The sequence below is a fragment of the Protopterus annectens genome, chromosome 14.part0 (assembly GCF_019279795.1).
Source record: "Protopterus annectens isolate FY-2018-M chromosome 14.part0, PAN1.0, whole genome shotgun sequence".
In the NCBI taxonomy this organism is placed as follows: Eukaryota; Metazoa; Chordata; order Ceratodontiformes; family Protopteridae; genus Protopterus; species Protopterus annectens.
In genome coordinates this window covers 1,014,144,151-1,014,163,659 of record NC_056748.1, presented here as the reverse complement: position 1 = coordinate 1,014,163,659, position 19,509 = coordinate 1,014,144,151, and the positions used below count along the sequence as shown (strand labels likewise).

Genomic DNA, 19,509 nt, shown 5'->3' with positions numbered 1-19,509 from the left:
CAGCATGTAGCACATACATAGCTATTTCCATTCTCATTTATAGATAATAGTAATGTACTACATGGAGTACCATGATTACACTCAAAAATCAGGAAACAATGTAAAGTTGTTAAGCATTCTTTTGATGCAAGAAACAGTGTTATTGTGTTGTATTATTTCAAGCACATAGTCCTGTGTGATGTCCTACACAAAGCCATACAGGGTGGCACTGTCAGGCATACTGCTGTGTTTATTTGCAGACTGTTAACCATCATCAGGTGCAATAGATGCTTTTCCATGAATGAGCTAGACAATATGACATTGACTTAGCCATTAGTCCGTATGACTGAAATGTTGTATACTGGGCTGTTTTCTGTGTTAACATGGTTCAGATAACTCTGTGTGTTGTAGTGCTGTACAGTTATAGATGGTGTTATGTGACTGGTACTAATCCATTACAGTAGTACATCCGAGGGACAGTTATGCCACTGGAATGATGATGATGATGATGACCACAAAAGAGGGCAGGTCTAGGACAGCTGCCTTTATTTTGTAAGGGTAGAATGCTTGGGTGCTGACCTGCAAGCCTGCGTATGTGCATTTGTGTAATACATCAATACAGTGATGAAGAGAACATTGCAGAGACCAGAGATTCACATGGAATTTAATTTACAGTTTAAAACAAAATGTGACAAATTACAAAAAGGCTGCTTTGTTGGTGACATTGGACAGCTGATGGTGAGTTGTAAGACTGGGATGTATTTCTTTTGCTGACTTTTTCACTTTTCAGTATAAGAAGGATAAAGATGGTTGTGTTTTGAGCGTGTGTGGGTGTTCATACCTGTCCTGAGTTCATTCCTTTCAGTGCAACCCTATAGCAATTACTGCTAACCCTGATTGCAGAATTCAACTGTATGAGATATGTTCTTCTCCTCACATAAGTAAAAATCAGATAGTAGTGGTAGACAGTCATGAAATAGCAGTTGCCATCTTTGGACTTCATTGTCTGATGATATTTTGTTTTCTTGAGGAACAGAAATGAAAGTGTGTATAAAGTACTGGACTTTATAATGAAATGGTAAAGACTGCAGTATAGATAGGATTTTATGCCACATGCTTATTTGTGAAAGGCTAGAATATCATTACAATGCACAACGCAGTTTATATGGTCAGTATCAGAAACTGCAAAATATTAAATAAAGTAATCATACTAGACAACCAAAGCTGCTATGGACAAATTTGTATGAGATGGTACTTGTATGGACTGTACAGATGGAACATTTAATTCATCTGCTGAGGTACTTTATGGTCATTTATTTCTGAAAGGCTGAGCAGTTAGGTCATAAGTGCTTATACAAAATAGACCATTGAACACATCCTCTGAAGGAACAAACTTGGTCAGCATAGAACAAAAGTCATATCTGTCACTAAAATGTTTTATTTTCTAGAATATAAGTTTTACACGAGAACACGTCTTATTTTGTTAAAACTCAGTAAAGATTCAGCAAAGATTGTATACTGTGTGCTTAAAATCCATAAATGTCTTTTTAAGAACATGACACATATTTTTTAATAGTAATTACAGATCAGATTGTATTACAACACCTATGTGAAAAAATCACAAAAGCCTATGGGTAGCACATAGCATGCCCCCCCCCCCAGTTCTTTTTGCTTGAGCCTTTTCTATTGATGATGCAGAACTTAGGATCTGCACACTGCACACAATTCTATCCTGTTCAAATTGGCTGTGACTTAAAATGAAAAAGCTTCCATTTAAAATGACTCTGCCACAAATAATCATCCTAACAGAAAGCATACCATAGATCAGGCTTATCATCTTTTATTGTTCAGGCTTTATCATCTTTGACTGCAGTGATGAGTTCCTAATGGACTTACACTTCCTGATTAATATGGGTATGATTAGCTGTTTTTTCCTTAAGTGACAGATATAAAGACATGACTCAATATGTATTTAAAGCTTGTCTTAGTTGTTCTGGTTACATCAGCTATTTTTAAGTAAATGTGTGACCATGAAAAGCAGAATAATGAACTGTGTGTGATTTAGATGTGCGCTGATGCAATGTGGATTACAACACAGGAAAGGAAGAAAAGAAAGCTTGCGGCTAACACATAGGACTATCGAATGAATCCATGTGCAGTTTCCAGCCTATATATACTGATTCTACTATATGATTAAGCAATGACCCATATTAGGAAGGCATACAAAATGCCAATTTAAAGTTCCCCCATCCTTGCACTGTGTCTCTGCACCACATATTTAATATAACCTACGCTGTGCATGCACAGCCTCTGGGTAAGTTATCAAGTTTTGATGAAGCTGTCCATTTCTTGATGACATCTTGAACAAGATCATAGTTAATGGGCATGCAATGCATTTCCTCACAGTAATCACCAAGCTAAGAACTGAGACTTGCATAAAATTGCATTTCACTGCATAACGTGGCAGCACAGTAAAGCAGACCATGAAAAATTAAGTACGGATTTGCTTGTGCTGTTGAGTTATGTGTTGTGAATAGCATAGCTTGTATGCAGCCATAACTTTTGATTTTTATGATAGTGTGGATTGCCAGCTCAATGTCCAATGGTTGTTGAATGTCAAACTAAGAGTAACAATAGAAAAATTAAATGAGTTTTTGCTAAGGATTAAAAACTTTACCGCCTAACCCTTTAACTGTTTTTAATATATTGAGACAAGAGGCCTTCCTGATCTCAGTATAGAGATAATTCCACAATTTTCCAGCCCTGTGATGAAAAGAGTTTTTCCACAAAGAATATGAGACTCAAAGTGGCTGATAATATAGCAGTATTTAAAATTTATATACAAGAAAAAGGTCCCCTCTAATCAATCTTTAATGGAAGAAATACAGAAACAGCCTTTCAAGTTTATTTGTATAACTATTATCATCAATCCGTCTCATAAAATAATTAATTTTTTACAGTCTGGATATTTTGGCACACTTGTAAACAAAGGCAACACCACAATATTGTATATGTGGTCTTACTACAGCCTTGTAAAAGTTTATTACAACTCTTTCATCATGACTAAAAATTATGTCTCGAATAACAAAATAGCACTTTTTTATTACAAATATTAATTTGTCATCATATGTCAGTGTAAGTTTATCACCTGACCTAAATCTCTGTTTTTTCCTTCACAGCTTATAAAAATATTATCTAAGGCATAAAGAAAACAAGGATTTTCAGCCCAAAGTGGAACGCCTTAGTTTTACTGGCATTAAAAACCTTGCTCTTATTTAAAGACAATAAATAAATAAATTGTATCCAGGAAGCTCTGTAAATTAGCCCCGTCATTAAAAGAGTTAATAAGTGCTTCAAGTTTAGTATCATCTACAAATCTGCTAACTAAAGTCTTATTTTGAGCTGAGAAGTCAGACCTAAATGGATTAACAACAAGGGTCCAAGAACAGAACTTTTATGGACCCATGCTGTAACCTTCCTTCCTTTCTTAATAATTATTATCTTCAATTTTCACCTTAAATGTTCTTCCTTTCAGCCAGCCAGCAACCTACTTTATTATATATATATTTGGCTGAGTCCAGGTTTAAATAAGGTCATCTTAATTTCTCCATCAGGAACAGAGTCAAATGCCTTGGCCAGATCCAAGTAGATCATATCAAAAGATAAACGCACATTGACAGCTATTATGATAAAAACTTAACAGGTTAGTCAGACAAGATATCCCTTGGGTAAACCCTTGCTAAAAATATCCAGGGTTGAACATAGCTCTACTTTCATCAAGGATAAAAGTATTTCGAAACATTTGCCGATGATACATGTAAGACTGTTAGGACAATACCTACCTCATGTATATGTTTTACCACCTTTGAAAAGGGTTAATACAACAGGTGTTTTCCATATCTGTAGAACAAACTCCCCCCTGCAACTCAAACTGATATAACCAACATAGACAAGATAATAGTGTTTTAGAAATTTTAGATAAAAAAGTGTTCCCCATTTGGACCAGCTGCTGAGTACGATTTAATTATACTTAATGCAGAAACCAGTGGATTCTGGTTTATAATCAGGCAGGTGTAACTGTGTTTGTTTAAATAAAAATTGGAGAAGGTGGGGCTGTTATTTGACAAAGATAAAACTTATCTGCAAATACCTCTACCAAAGGCCATGCATCTGTGAATGTTGTACCATCTTTGATAACATAACATTTGACTGAGAATCTACCCCAAAAACTTGTTTTGTGCCCCCCACCCCCCAACTAAATATACCGACTCCGAGATCGCACTACCGTGGGGGTAAAAGGCAAAGTTCAATAGGATAGCCGAGCAGTTAGTTACCTGGAGCAAATAGTCAGTGTTCTTGGACATCAGTGTTGTGGTGCTGTCAGTCTCCTCATCTCGGTGAAACAGGTTTCGGGTAAGTGGCATTTCGTTCATCTAAAGTAGACCCATATTATATATATATATATATATATATATATATATATATATATATATATATATATATATATATGTATGTATATATTTTTTTATTTTTTTTTGAACCCGCCAAAAAACTGTAGTTTTGAATGTTTTAGTCTCTGTCAACCATTTTGTTTTAGTCCTTTTTTCTGCTGATATACATTAAAAAAAAAGTATATATATATATATATATATATATATATATTTATGGACAGATATATGTGTGTATGTGTGTGTGTGTGTGTGTGTGTGTGTGTGTATATATATATATATATATATATATATATATATATATATATATATATATATATATATATATATATAAACTGCGGTGGTGGTGCTGTGGTAACGTTGTCACCTCACAGTAAGACGTTGTCCTGTTCGATTCTCAGCTAAAGCGTCTTCTGTGTGGAGACATGCGTGAATGGGCGTACCTTGTTTAAAGGTTGTACGTCAGGGCTGGCAACTCGGTACGTAAAAATCTGCTGCCAATCATTAGCGGACCGGAGTTCCGCTGTGGCGACCCCTAACTGGGAAAAGCCGAAAGATGCAACATATATATATATTTATATATATATATATATATATATATATATATATATATGGGTCCCCTTCACATGGTCGACTTTTCAGAAAGTCGACTTTCATATGGCTAAGACCATATGATCGACTTTCAAAAAACTGACCATGGTGAGCTGTTATCTCCATACAGTGCGGAATGGGAAAATTTCCTCTTTATCATATGGTCTCGGCCATATGATAGTCGACTTTCTGAAGAGTCGACCATGTAAAGTAGACCCATATATATATATATATATATATATATATATATATATATATATATATATATGTAAATGTATTACATATATATATATATGTGTGTGTGTGTGTGTGTGTGTGTGTGTGTGTGTGTGTGTGTGTATGTGTGTGTGTGTGTCCATATGTAATTTTGATATAATTTTGAAAACTTTTTTAACAGCTCTAGGCTTGGAATTTCTGTGCATCTTGAAGCAGCTTGCTTGGTTTGGGCAAAAGTCAGTTAACATAAAGAACAGTAATTGTACTGCTGTGGACCCAATTCCAAACTACCTTAATGTGAAGAAATGTGATAGTATAACTTGTGCTGTGGTGCAGCGGAATTACCCATAATGGTAGTGAGTTTCCCAATGTATCTTGTCTGTATCTCTGGATTTGCAAAGTTATGCTGGTGTCAGCTGTATGTTGTATTGTAGGAGTATGTTTCTCAAACAGGACACTCTTAAATAATTATATATCCTTGTACAATCTGGAAGCAGGTAGTGTTATATCACTGCTGTGTCTTCCAGTGTACGTATAGACATCATCAGGTGAATTATCTGAGGCCAACAGTCTATTTTGCCGTTATGTCTCTTATGTTCTAAGTTATCCACTAAGATGCTTAAGTCTGGATAAATGGCTTATCCACAACTCCATAAGAATGCTTAAAGATTTTAACACCAAGGAATACCTCTCAATTGCCCAGAATTCTGTAGTAGGTCCCTGAGTTTGCCTCACATTTTTATTTATTTATTTATTGACATTTGTTAACCAGGTTGGTCCAGCTGAGCTTGTGGCCCGTTTTCAGGGAGACCTGAGGAGAAAAGCTCCATGAAAGTACAGTTAATAGCAAAATACAGATATTTCCAAGAAAAGTTAGATAACAATAGAAAATACTACTACAAACATTGAAAACACAATGTACAATAAACAAACACATGTAAAATGCACCAATCTTATTTTTACAGAGTAGCAAAATACATTTACATATTTACCTATTTACAAGAAAGAGTGTGGTCCATCAAATAGGAATTATAGAGTCAAAGTAAGTGTCCACAATAGAGGGATATTTATTTGCAAGGGGAGTTGTTAACAAGGTACATAAGAGGGGAAAGGGGAGTTTAGGTAGGAGCATGGCAGGGACAGGTTTTGGAGTTAAGCAGATGAAATTTGAGTTTTTCCTTAAAGTGAGATGGATGAATGGTGGAGCATATGTCTCCGGGAAGTTTGTTCCAAGATTGGGTGATGGAGTATTTATAAAGGACTTTACCTACAGTTTTTTGGGGTTGGGAGATGTGAGGTAGGTCTTGATTAGAGGTACGCAGAGAATGTGAAGGTGAGTAGATAGAGATGAAAGAAGAGAGAGCAGGACAAGATGAAGATTTGTAATGAATGAAATGAAGTTGTGATAGCAAGAGTAGATGGGCTAGGCAGTGATGTTTTGTAAGGAGAGTTTGTGATGATTCTAGCTATCTTGTGGTAAGTTTGTTGGAGTTTGTGTAAGGTAGTAGTTTGAATGTTGGTGAACACTGGGGCAGCATAAAGAAGGGAGGGGAGGAGAAGAGCTTGCGCAAAGGAGAGTCTAGCATTAGGAGTTAGAAATGTTTTATTACGGTATAGTGTACCTAGTTTTTGGTGAGTCTTCTTTATAGGTTGGAGGATGTGCATATTAAATTTGATTTCATCATTGATGACGACTCCAAGAAGTTTTGTGTCAGCTTCAGGCTTGATAATAGTGTTATTAGAGGAAGTAATGGTAAAAGTAGGTTTGTGGAGGGTGAGGGAACATGGAAGGAAGAGTAAGAGTTTGGTCTTTTTTGGGTTGAGGATGAGTAGGTTACTGGTTAGCCACTGTTCAGTAGATAGGAAGGCTTGTTGAGTAAGAGTATGGAGTTCAGGGATTTTGTCAGAGATGGAGATGAGAGTTGAATTGTCGGCATACTGGATAAGGGGGGATTGTTTGCAAGATGTATGGAGGTCATTGGTGAAGAAATTACACAGGAGAGGACCCAGGATGGAGCCTTGAGGAACTCCAGTTGGGACAGGTATGAATGAAGAAGAGGAAGAAAGCATTTAACAGATTGCTGCCTGCAGGATAAGTAACTGAAGAACTAGGCAAGGGAGGAGAAAGATAAATTGAGGCTAGCAAGTTTAGATAGCAGTAGAGGATGGGAGATTGTATTGAATGCCTTGGAAAGGTCCAAGAAGAGACAAGATATGAGTTTGTTATTATCTACAGCCTCAGCAATGGTATGGGCGAAGGATAACAGGGCAGTAGTTGTGCTATGGTTGGGATGAAATCCATGCTGGGTGGGAGTGAGAAGATTGTGCTTGAGGAGATGATTTAGTAGTTGTTTGTGGATGCATTTCTCGAGAATCTTAGAGAGGGAGGATATGATAGGTTTGGGGCAGTAATTAGATGGGTCTGTGGAGTTACCTCCTTTGTGCAGTGGGATAGTATAAAAGAATTTCCAAAGGATTGGGAAAGTTGATTCCTGAATGGATCTGTTTATTAGTATAGACAATGGATATGCAATGGAATCAGCAGCAAGTTTGAGGAAGGTAGGAGGTAGATTATCAGTGGAGGGAGAACAGGGTTTGAGTTTTAGAAGAAGAGATCAGATGTAGGAAGTAGGAATAGGATGAAAAGAGAATGGTTGATTGTTAGAAGGGTTGGGAGGGGTAGGCCGAGGAATAGGGCGACGGATGGTAAGAGAGTCTGGATAGTGTCGATAAAGTGTTTATTAAGTAGGGTAGCTGTTTCAAGAGGAGATGTGTTAGGGTAGGGGAGGGATTTAAGGGGCAGCATGGAGAAAGAATCTTATTAATGGTAGACCAGAACTTTTGATGGTTGGATTTGCTGTTTAGTTTGGTAGAGGTAATGAAGGACTTTTTATCTGCATTGGTTTGTTTCTTAGTGAGATTTCTGAGACATCTGTAGTTATGAAGTAAGGGTAGTTCCTTAGTTTTGATCCAAACTTTCTAAGCATTATCTCTATTTAGCATAAGGGATTTAGTTTCATTGGAAAGCCAGGGAGCATAATTGGATTTTATTCAAATTTTTCTAGAGGGGGCGAGGGAGTTCAGGGTGTTCAGGAAGGTTATTGAATGCTTTGACTGCCTCATTTAGAGGGATATTTTTAAGGAGTGACCAGTTTATGGATGACAGTACAGAGTTGAATTGGGTTGTATTAAAGTTAGAGAGTTTGCGACAGTCTATATAGAGGTTTGGTTTGGGAGGTTGGGTGGTGTGTCTGTGGACTGAGGTGGGAAGGTGGTCACTAAGTTGGTCTGGTAGTGTTATGCCATTGTGATAGAGGTGAGAGGAGTTGGTGAGTATCCAGTCAGTTATGGAACTAGAGGTTAAGTTTTTATGGAGTCGGGTGGGGGAAGTTATTAACTGATGGAAACCATGCAAGTTGATACTGATGTGTGGAGAGTCAGTTTTGAATTTGGTCCAGTCCAGGTTAACATCCCCACAGATGAGGGTTTCATAGAGTACGTTTTGGGAGAACCAGGACAGGATCTTTTCAAGGGTGGGCAAGTTATTCCCAAGAGGGATATAGATGGAGGCAACTGCTAGTTTTTTGTGTGGGTTAAGGTGGCAGTTAAGGATGATGAGTTCAGCTGGGTGAAAGTCAGGGATGGGTGTGGGGAAAGGTGAGAGGTTGAGGCTGTTGGAGTGAAGGATGGCAACACCACCTCCTTTTCTGGGGAATCTGTCAGAGTGGTAGATATTACAGCCTGGAGGGAGAATTTCATTGTTAGTGATATGTGGCTTGAGCCAGGTTTCAGATAATGCAAGGATGTGGGGGTTGTATGGGCTATCCAGGTGTGGAATTCAGTGATTTTATTAGTTAGGGTTTGAATATTCAGAGTAAATGGCTAGGTGTTTGCATATGGATGTGTTTAGTATAAGAGGCTGGGGATGGTGAGAGGTCATAGGAGAAGATTGGGGGAGGTTAGAGGGTAAGGAAAGTAGGTGGCTAGGAAGAGAGGGAGATGGGCCAGGGTTGGGATGAATGTCCCCAGATATAAGTAAGTTATTAGTGGGTAGAAAGCATGAAATAATGCATAAGTGTATTTTGAGTAGCTTGGGTTTAGATTTATAGGTAAGAGGGAGTATTGGCACACTAGGTAGTGCGTGAATACATGAGTTGGGGAGGTTAAATAGGGTTTGAAATTATATTAAAGAAGGAAGGTGTGGAATGAGTATCATAGGTATAGGAGGTAGAAGAATTTAGTGGTGGATAAGGAAAGTGAGAGTGATAAGAGGTTAGAGTAGAAAGAAGAAAGAGGAGTGAGCTGGTAACAATAATGTATTGCATATTTATTAGAGAGAGAAGGGGATTGAAATATGTATGTACGAGGCCTTAAGGGAGGAAGTGATATGTGAGATTCTAGTAGGAAGTTGTTTGTGAGTGGTTGATTGGCAAATGGAAGGGGAAAGAAAGTGATGAAATTAGAGCTTGACAGGAAGTAGTTTGTTAGTGGATGATGGGGAGGAAGGGGAGGGAGTGGATGGTATAAAGGAAATTGTAATGAGGGTGGTTGGGAATGGTGGTAGGGTTATGGAGCGAAGTGACCCTGAGCGCAGCGAGGGCGAACAGAGCGGGGCTAACACTCCTAACACCCTGTTCAGGAAAGTCAGAAAAACAATCAAAGAAAGTAGCTGGACAAGCTAGGGAGAAAGATGGAGGTGTACTGAAAATATGCACTAAGAGACTTACTGTAAAAACACTGAAAGGAGAAACACTAACCTCCGATTCCACTGGGAGATATATTTGAAGTAATACCTGTGCAGTGTAGTTAAAAAGATTTCAGTAAGGCTTTGGAGGGAGCCAGAGGATTTACAGATAGCAAAAACAGGACAGGAACAAATAACAATGGCAATAGGAGAGAGGCTACGTACAGCAGAACAGGACAGAAACACTGGGCAAGGCAGAAAAGTGAGTGGGACTAAAAGTGAATCCGAGGGAAGAGTAAGGTGGGGAAGGAAATAAGGACAGAAACAGTTAGAAGATTAAGGCAAGACAAACAGGAAGGTTTGGGGCTGCTGGTATCTTCTGTACATGGCATTTAGTAAAATCAACTGTTATCACTAAATTAAAAATTATAAGCGCTGATAACTATTTTTGCCCTGTCCCTCTAAAATATTTTATTGTGGCAAATCACTGAGCATTAGAGTCTTGTCAAGCATTAATTTCATAGTTATTACTGTTCCGAAAAATGCACTTTTGATGCAAAGCCTATTGTTCTGTTACCTTTTAACTGAATTGGAGTAATATGTAAAAAACTTGACCCTGATGTTCAGAACTCTATGTCATTATTATTTTTGCCTTTGTCCAGAATTCTTCTGCAAGTAATTTGAGATGTATGCAGCAAAGTGCACAGGCTTGCATTTTTTGACACCATCTTAGATTTTATTTTAGTATTGTGATGTCCTAGCTTCTAAAAGCTGTCTCTGTAATTATTTTTTTTTGTAAAAATACAGCTTCTTTGGTCTTATTAAATACACATCCTACTTTACTTATCTGTCTACTTCACTAGCCACACCTCACCTGCAGAATTATATCCAGTAAATGAGAAGCACTGGCCAAAATACTAGTCTTGTGTGGAATACCATATTCCAGTTAGCAATGAGCTAAGACACCTATTTTATTACACATAGAAAAAGAAAAAGTTATCTTCCCGCAGGTTATGCACTTGATTTATCAGCATGCTACCATTTTCAGATGTGTTGCACTTAGACCAAGAAGATGGGCTGAAATGCTTCTGTTCTATGAATGCTGGCAGTCTTAGAGTAGCATCTTACTCCAAGTGTGAGATGATTATACTATTTACTGAACCAAAAGCTTTTTTGACATATCTGTTGTAATCGCAGAAAGTTTTTTTTTTGTCTAAAGTTTTAATAAACATATTTGAAAAGGAATGTGTGTTGTTCACTAATAATACCTATTTGTTAAGCAGGTAGGCCCCACTGGACACCCAGTCTCCTTTCAGGGGAAACTCGGGAAGAATGTCTGATTAAGTAGCTTGCTCAAGGACACACAGTAAGCAAATGAGGGTTGAGGGATTCAAACCCTTTATCACAAGAACTACAGCTCACAGTATTAACTCTTTGTGCCAGTGCCTTTGTGAAACCCTGTTGGTTAGTGTATTGCTGACTTATTCTCTTTTTTATATTGTGAACTGTTCTTTGTCATTTTTATTAGGTTTCTTCCTGAATATTTTCCCTCACATATATGAAAGGACTAACATAATAGTAAACATTGTTGCTGAACCACATTTTCCTGGACCCATTTTAAAGATTTATTCAATTTTTCTTTTTTTACTACATTCTGGTTAATTGTTTTATTGAATTATGTTTTTTTATTTTTCCATTCCCAGAATGTTGCTGTATCATTTTGTGTCATTTTCACCCAGGTTTCCTCTGAAAATAGGTATGTTCCCAGAAGAGCTAACCCAATCAGTAATATCTGTGTGTGTGCACGTGCGTGTGTGCATGTGTGCATGTGTAAATAAGTCAGTTATAATGATATAGTTTAGTTTTACTTATCTGAGCATTTCGTTTAGTCTAATGTAATTTATAACTTTTTTTCAGTTATAAATCTGCTATAGTCACAGTTTGCCTGTTTCCTTTTTATAATTGTACTTATTATTTTCCTGTCTTGCATATCAGCTTTGGCCCATTTTCATGGGTGCCATAATAGAATTTCGAGACTCTTCAATCTGAGTCCCAAAACTCTGAAAAAGTAAGTGAATTCCTTGAAACATAACAGAGAAGTGTGAAACTCACTGTTAAATCTAAATAGTGTTTTTTTTTTGTTTTGTTTTTTTGCAGGGGGGAAAGTCCACTGCACCCACCTCCCCCAGTTTGGGAGTTGTACTTACAAGCCCCCCCCCCCCACTAATTTTATATACTAATTCAGTGATTGTTGTACCTTAAAAATAGGAATTCTATGAGATGTAGCAATTTTGGAGTTAGTATATATTTAATTGTAACTGCACTGTACTTCTTGCTGTTCTGAGGTCCCCATAAACACAATAGGAAACTATTTTCATGTAGAAGTTTAGCAGGGGTAAAGCTGTCTTTTCTTAAGTAATGTATAATGTTTTGTTTTACACCTACAATTTTTTTTGCCTTTATTCTACTTTTATGTTGTTACTTCCTTTATCTTTACTGAAGTTTTATTATTTATATTTATTGTCTTATCTGCTGTTTGCAGTACAACATTTTTTGTTTAACTCAAGCATTTTCTTCTGCAAAGATTTTACTGATTTCTGTGTTCAGCATAGATACTGTCTACAGGATAGTTCTTGAATCAGGACAGCCTGTTAACACATAGCTGTTCAGTATTTCTACTAGCCCCATTTTTAACAACATTTCTAGCGTTGGGATTTATATTGATGTGCTGTGCGCCTAAACAAGGGCTTTGTTACATAATCCTGATACATTGCAGTGTAAAGGTTCATAGGTTGGTAATAGGCTATCGGCCCTAGGGCCTATACAAGCCTAGCCATAACAATTCCCTGGCTGTTTCTTCCCACAGTATTTACTTCCCTGGACCCCTGTCTAGCAGGGCGACTGATGTGATCCCTGGGGTGAATTTCCTATCTCCCGTCCAATCGTCAAGGTTCCTTGTGAAGAGGGCCAAAGAGGCGCTCTGCTTGACATGTATGGGCAGTCTATTCCAGAGTCTGGGGTGTCTCTGGGTCAGGAGCCTATCCTTCCAACATGTTTTGCTCATTGTGATGACAAGGTTTAGATCTCTGGAGCCTATGGCTCTGAGGGATTGGGATTTCTTTAAGTGCAGCATGTCCAACAGCTCTGGGTTTGACATGGCCTTGTATGTTAAGCAGAGATTCCTCTGAGTAGCCGATATGCGACAGAGTATAGCTGCAGTTTTTTTAGACAGTCAGCATAGGGCATCTGCTTTAGGCCTGTGATTCTTTTAGTGAGGTATTTCTGTGGCTTTTCCAGTTCTTGCAGATGTCTTGAGAGGTACATACCAAATGGGGCGTTGTATTCTATAATGGGTCTAATGAGGGATGAGTACAGTGGGACAATGACCTCCTTTTTTCTGGATGAAAAGCCCTTAGTGATGAGGTGTGCCACATAAAAGGATTTCTTGACTGTTATGGCGATGTGGTTATCGAAGGTGAGACCAATGTCCACCTGTGTCCCTAAGTCTCTTATCACACTTTCGGTGTTTAGTGTACTGCCACAAGGTTGCTTAAATAATCTAACAGAGCCATACTGCATGTGTGACACACAACTGTGCTCTGTTGTAGAAAGCAAAGGAGTGCAGAGTACATACATGCTGACCACAGCAATGCAGAGCAACATGTACACAGACAAACAAGAAAGTGGGACTGGCATAGCATAGCTGTTGCAATAAGCATGACACTGCACATGGTGTAGAGAAGTGGTGGCAATCACAGCACACTGCAAACATCTGTGGTGTGGTAATGAGTAAACTGAAGACATATTGAAGTCATGAAAGGAGAAGAAAGGGATGTATAGGATGGTGGGCATAGCAAGTAGAAGCAAACAAAGAAGGATGGCTTAAAGGAAGAAGCAGAAGGTTGAGGAAGAGCACGGATGAGTGATAGGTCCCAATTTTATGTATCTGTTTATATATGTATCTATCTATATATATCATTCTCCTATATTTTTTGAACATCCGTTTAGTCAACAAATGTTAGGGGTGGTATTTTATGTCGAATGTACAGATAGCCGAACTGTCGAAATGTCAACCCTATGTTTTATTGAGACAGATGAATGGGGTTTGTAGGGGTGAGAGTGGTTGTGCATGTGTTTGACAGTTACATTTAGGATCAGGGCTAGGTTTTTTATGTTTATGTTTATGTGTGAGTGGGTGTATTTTAGGGTTAGGGTCAGGCTTAGCTAATTGGTTAGATGTAGTGCAGTTAGTGTGTGTTTGTGAATGTTTGTGTGTCTTGTGTAGTGGCAGTATTACAAGAAGATTTTTTTAAGGTAAAGTGTAGGGTTAGAGTTGAGGAAAGGGAACATCAGCGTTAGGATTAGTACCCATTACTAAGATGGTGCAGAGGGGGTGAAGCCTGCCTGCTCACCTTAGTAATGGGTGCTAACCCTGTCCCTAACATTGTCCGTACCTTAAATCCTAATTCTACACCTTACCTAAAAAAACTTTCCATAGCATTGCCACTATTCAAACAAATTTGAGTTTTGTGATGGGGGGGGGGGGGGGCTAGTGTAAAGATCAGGAGAAGAAATAGCTTTCCATTCTGTATCTTTTGAAAGTCGATATTTAGGGTATTCAATACAATATTCTGTACATTTGAACTTCTTAATGCTAGACTTTTACATTCGACATTAAGTAGTTTTGATCATACACACACACACACACACACACACACACACACACACACACACACACACACGCACGCACGCACACACACACACACACACACACACACACACACACACACACACACACACACACACACATAACAAAAGGGGAGAAAATGGATGTAAGATGAAAGCATAGGGAGGAAAGGACAGGCAAGGTACTGAGTGGGGAAAAACAAGCAAATGCAAAACAGTGCAAACAAGAATGGATTTGCACACACACATGGGGAACATGGGCTGAAGAGAGACAAACAGTGGGCAGACAAATGGTGATGGTGATGACTAGACAATGTACAAGACATGCTTTGGGCACAATAGGATGGGATGCTTAGCTGGGGATAGGGTAGGGTAATGGCAGTGTGCTACCCATATGCTCCTCTTTCCATAGAAACACAACTGGCACATTGTAGGTTGGTTAAAATAGCTATTAGAAGGGCCCTCTCCCTCTACGGATTCTCCAATGTATTGAGGCTGTCAGTTGAGCAAATACATGATTCAGTGTAGGAAGTGCTGCGTGCTAGCTAACGAGCAGGCCATTGGCCTTTCAGCTTCCTTGCCTACCATATGTCTAAGTGATGGCTGAACAATAGCTGGTGTCTGAGCTCAGGCAGCACCATGGCACTCTCTGATGAGGCATTCCCAGCCATGCCGTGCAGCCTGGGGGGTGGCTAATGCTCCTATGTCCCCCAGTATCATCATAACCCTCAGGAAAGAGACATAATGGGAAGACTGCCAACAGGGAATGTATCCCTAATGGTGCAGTATATAAACTGCAGGTCAGCAGACAATGCTTAGTGCAACCGTGCTGTGTCAAACTTCTGTCTTACCTCCTGATGCAGCCCACATACCTGGCCTTTCACTCTACCCATGCTGAAAAGGAATGGGGCACACAAGCTACAGACAACAGTGCTAAGTGATAGTAACACATGAACGTGCAAGACAGTGGAGGCCTAAAGGGGGTCTATACAGCAACTGACCTGAACAGCTGTGTGCATTAACCCACAATATGCATCAGTGTCACTTGAATATATGTGCCACCACTAACACCCACAGCACAGATACAGTCCTGCACAGTAGCTCACCCATTTCATCCTGATATCTGTCAAAAGAAACAATCTTTATTAGGAACACTGCTCTAAATGGTAGTTGCAGCACATGTAAAGTTATACCTTGAACAACATTAGTAATACCAAATACTGACTATGCTATTTGGGACAACCTTGCCAGCCTCTGCTTCCCACTGCTGGTGATTTTTCAGAGTTGTGGTACATCATGTCATCAGTTAACATCACATGCAGATTGTGTCAAGCATCTGCCTTACTAAGTGGATCCACACATGGTCCCAGCAGCCACTCCTTGAACTGCATGTGCAGGAGAAAGAGCAGAATTTTATTTTCATTTTCACACCAGACAGGCACTCTCCATGGGACACTACCCCAGGCAGCCATCACCACAGATTTCCTTGACAAGTAGTTTCACAAAACTGCAGCTTGTCATTCTGGCTAGAAATTTTGATTTCTGAGCTGTGAATAGTACAATTTAGCACTGCCTTGGAACACATATGTATACTAGCAAGTATCCTACACAAACCCTTGGGTACGGTACTTTGAATACATGCAGTTGAACTTCGATGTATTTGTTGCCACTCTTCTATTGCAACAAGTATATCAGTTCATAGACATTTGCGGAAACTGGAGCCTCTTCCACAAATATTTTTCAAACTCCAATATAATTGCAAAGTTATTAGCTGTGCTGCAATTTTAAAAGCCATCCTGCACACCATAGAGCAACAGCATTGAAAGTAACTGAGCTGTAAGAAACAAGTACCTGGTAACAGAGAAGCAGCCTTTAGAAAGGAGACATCCCTGAGGAGGAACACCGTAAGTTAAAGTGTAGGTTAGGGTTAGGAGCATGGACAGGATTAGGGTCAGCATGTATGATTAAGGTGAGGCAGGGATGTACTGATGTTGTGCATTCTCCTTAGATCTTAGAAAATCATGCATTAAAATATATTCTGTTCTTTGAGTGCTAACAATGAAGTGAAGAACTTTCCTTATTTTTCCTATACATCCTATATCCTGTATTTCTTGTTTTTAATGAACAACCATTTTAGAGTCTGCATAGCTTTAAAAATATATCTGTTAATCATTATACAGTATCCTTCTGATTATTTTATGTATTATGATGTATTAGGAATAAGCTTTCTAACATAAGTTGCTGTGCACAGCTAATTGTATAAAGTAAATTAATTCAGACCTGCACTATTTTAGAAGTAATATAAAGACTCAAGTTTAAAACCTCTTATTCATAATGTAACATGGTGTTTGTGTAGGAGTTGCATTTTAATAGAATGTGGTAAAATGTTCTAAATGAGTCTTTTGCAAATATCATGTATGCCCCTAAGCAATAAAATATTCTAAATGAGTGTTCTGTGACTATCACGTTTGCCTCTGAGCAGAAGTAACAGTTTAAAACTAATGTTCACAGATTTAATTGATAGCGTTCCAAATAAACAGGTAGACTACAGTTCTTTCATACTTTGCCTTAGTAACAAACAAAATGTCAGAGGAGCAGATAGAAATTTACTGCCCATGTCACTTCTGTATACATTAAGATTTTCTGTTAATCATACCTCTGAACCTCTTACCACAAGAATTCTGGACAAAGCCAACAATAATGGGGAGAGGAAAGGCCCACAAATAGGGACATTTTAAATATTCTTATAAACTTTGAAAGTTGATGGAATAACAGGTTTTTCATTAGCACGCATTTTCCAAAGGGTGTGAGGTTTGAAGTTGTCTGTCATTATTTAGTGACTTCGGTAGTCCTCAATGATTTGTCACAGAAACACAATTTTTAGAACAAACATACCAAAGCTATGAAACAAAAATATTATGCAAAGTTCTGTACAGGTGAGATGTGTGTTGCTAATGGCTACTTATTTTTCCGCTCATACACATCAAATTTTAAATGCTGTTGTAAAGAGGCAAAGTGTCTGTCTGCATCCTGTTATGTGAGACCCTTCTGTTTTGCTACTCACATTAAAATAAGAGCTACGCTGTCGCAAATGTAGTACAAGTCATCAAAATAAAACTACCAGCAAACATAATTCAAAGAAGCAAATGCTCTGAAAAAGTGTGCTTGCTGAAGTTATTAGTAGAATCAATAAAAACACTTGCCTCCCCCCTACACTCACATATTCCCATGCACTCCCACATTCACTTAAAAAAACTCCATGGTTACACAATGCCAGGAAGTGTAAAACATGTCTCTCACAACTGCAGTCTCAGAGTGACGCTGATATGCATCTGTTTGACTCATCTAACATCTCTGCAAGTAGAGTGCATGCAACGTCTCGTAACTCTGCCTTCTGCTACCACTTGTAGTTAAAGGCAAACTACTGAACAGTTTAATAAAACAAATTTTAAGTGGTGCGCTAAATGTCCAGATGGTAGGTATAACTTTTAGTAACAACTGACACAGTTTCTTCCTTGGACATTTTCTAGGACTTCAGCAGTACAGTTTGAAAAGCAACTGGTTCACAGTTGATATGGGCTTGAGAATCGTTGCTGCTTTTTGGGCAATTTACTTCCTGTCAAATAAACATTTCTATGCTTACTGCCCAGTGCATGGGCCTTCTCAGAATATCGTAAATAGATGCAATGCCCAAGGATGCCAAAGGATTCAAAGTAATGTATAATCTAATACTCCAGTGGGTGATTACTCATTCCAAATGCAAATAATGAATGGTAACTTGTGGGATTTGGTTCAGGTTGATCTTTGAAGAACTTTATCTGAAGGCTTTTTACTTGAATGCACTACTGCTGCATTTGTTTTTGAAATACTGGTATGTAACAGGGATCCAACTGCAGGTTTATTCATACATAAATTTTATATCAAACCCAAATCGGGTGATACTGTTCTGATTTTTTGTTTTCTGCTAAATTGTTGAAACCTAAAACTTGCTTAGGTTATATATAGTGCTATTTAATGCATTGCAGGCAGAGGACATTATTTTTGTGAATATTTTGACCCTTTTTGAATACCATGTAGGGCAGTCAGCAGGAATCACTTCAGTTTGGTGGGCAGATCTGAAATTCCTGGCTTCACCACCTTTGTATGGAGATTTGTCATTTGGGTATGGAGAACTGAGGGTTAATTGGTCTGGCTCAGAAAAATGCTGTGTTTTTGAACATTACTCCTTTGAAAGCCAGTACCCACTTATAGACAGGGAGATTTATTCAACAGTCTATTGCTTCTTTTCTGTGGGTCTCTATATACAGTGGATGTAAAAAGTGTACACACCCCTGTTAAAATGCCAGGTTTTTGTGATATAAAAAAATGAGACCACAATAAATAATTTCAAAACTTTAATGTGACCTATAACCTGTACAGTTCAACTGAAAAACAAACAAATTTGTTAGGGGAAAAAGTATAAAAAATAAAAAACGTACAATATGCTGGTTGCATGAGTGTGCACACTCTTAAACTAATACTTTGTTGAAGCACCTTTTGATTTAATTACAGCATTCATTCTTTTTGGGTACACACCTGCCATCAATTAAAGAGACTCTGATTAACCTCAAATGAAGTTCAGCTGTCCTAGTAGGATTTTCCTGACATTTACTCAGTTGCCTGCTACAGTAAAAGCCATGGTTCGCAAAGAGCTTACAATGCATCAATGTGATCTCATTGTTGAAATGTATCAGTCAGGAGATGGGTACAAAAAAATTTCCACAGAATTGGCTATACCATTATATCATGGAACACAGTGAAGACAGTCATCAAAAAGTGGAGAAAATATGGGACAACAGTGACGTTGCAAAGAACTGGACATCCCTCCAAAATTGATGAAAAGACAACACAAAAACTGATCAGGGA

The 19,509-nt window shown here is 38.3% G+C and overlaps 1 protein-coding gene across 1 annotated transcript in view; it reads left to right on the top strand.

The window, feature by feature from the left end:
* The window catches only part of UNC5B (unc-5 netrin receptor B), a 1,477,685-nt gene that overhangs the window by 1,268,889 nt on the left and 189,287 nt on the right, over nucleotides 1-19,509 (top strand). The window lies entirely within an intron of this gene.